The following is a 1,788-nucleotide window of genomic DNA, read 5'->3' as shown; positions in this document are numbered from 1 at the left end:
AGAAAAGCTTCGAGGGGTGGATCAAACGCTGGCACAAGTGCATTGCAGCCGACGGGGACTACTTTGAAAGGGACAACTTGAATTTTGAAGAATAAACATGTACTTTTCTTTTTATGAATAAATTCCGGTTATTTTTTGATCATGGTAGTATATAGGAGAAAAGTGGCATAAAAGAGACAGGTTTTGAAAGAGCCAGGTTTTGAAAGAGTCGGGTTTTGAAAAAGCCATTTTCAATTATTCGGCAGTTTCTGAACAAATCTCACGGAAGTTTTAATTTTTATTATATATAGCAACACTAGGGGTGTATCATTCACAAACATTTGACAAATTATTAAAAATAAATGGTGCATCATATTAAAGATTTTGTCAGTGAAAAATAAATTTTTGAGTTTTATTTCTTTGTTTTTTAACATTTTTGTGTAAAGAAATAATACAAAAAGTATTATATTATGATTTTATATATGTATTTAGTCTCCTAATTATGTAAATATTTCTCATTTATATGTTAATTTGGTAGTGTATTTTGAGATTATAATTTTTAAGAGGAAAAGTTTTGAAAGATCCGGACTATAGTGTGATGAAAGAGAGCCGGCTACCAAACAATCAAAAAATCTTTTTAATAAAACATTTAACTCTGACAGTGAATGTAACAATGATTTGTCTTCAGATTCTTACAAAATATTATCAAAAATTAAAAAAAGAAACATAAAAAAAAATAATTGTATAGTGTTCACTAAACGCTATAAAAAGAGTAAGCAAATATGGTTTTAGTGTAAACTTTGTTCTGATTAGACACACAAAAACTGAGATAAAAAGAGCGCTAATTTTTGTCAAAATGGCTTATTAAGGTTTTTCTTCTCAATTGTAATTAAAAAAATTTTTTTGAAAGGTTTAATATCTATTAATAATTTGTTGATTGTTTTGTTTATAAACAGTTAAGGTTTTTGTTATAAAGAGTCGGCTCTTTCATAACATTCGATGGCTCTTTCAATACCATTATGTTATGAAAGAGCCAAATTTTATTTTTTTTAAGTGAAAATATGGTTATTAAGCTTGCTGGATTTTGTCTTTTTGTTTATTACATAACATAAAGAAATAAATAAACTACAAATTGAAACAATAAGCATTATGTTTGATTGCTTTTTAAGTAGTTTTTTTGGCTCTATATCAAAACTGGCTTTTTCATGCCACTCTTCCCCTACACATAACTGTATATGAGTGTAGAATCATGTGTACATACAGTAGACGAAATTTGTATAGTAACATCATGAATTGCTGACACAGATTGATTTATTCCATACATTTGTACTAGGTATAAGTTAGAAATCTCACTAGCGCCACAGTGTTTTTACTACAAAACAATGATGTGAACATAGTCGCGAATTTTTGTATTGTAAATACAGATATAAGAATATCTGCCAAAGTAGATACAAAATGTATATAAAAACAACACATTTACATAATACTCTTGCATCATTCTAGACTAGTAACATCGTCCAAAGCTCACAAGGGGAGACTACGACGATGGAACAATCGATTTGGACGAAACATATAGGATCGATAGATGATTATGTGGAGTATTGCAGGGTAAAGTAATAAGACGCACTACTCAAGCATTCGCGAGAAAATCGAATTTGAAAATTTTGATGTATCTTATGAGGATATTAAATAGGCTGTTTAATCGAAGAGCGCGTAGCGTAGCGTTAGCGTACTAGGTTAGTAGTGTCGACGCTGCTGATTCGAGTCTCGATATATATTTTTTTTTTTTCTTCAAATGTTACAATATAA

This window comes from Pseudomyrmex gracilis, unplaced genomic scaffold, assembly GCF_002006095.1.
Source record: "Pseudomyrmex gracilis isolate BER0280 unplaced genomic scaffold, ASM200609v1 scaffold_1716, whole genome shotgun sequence".
NCBI lineage: Eukaryota > Metazoa > Arthropoda > Insecta > Hymenoptera > Formicidae > Pseudomyrmex > Pseudomyrmex gracilis.
Note: the sequence above shows the minus strand (reverse complement) of the source record.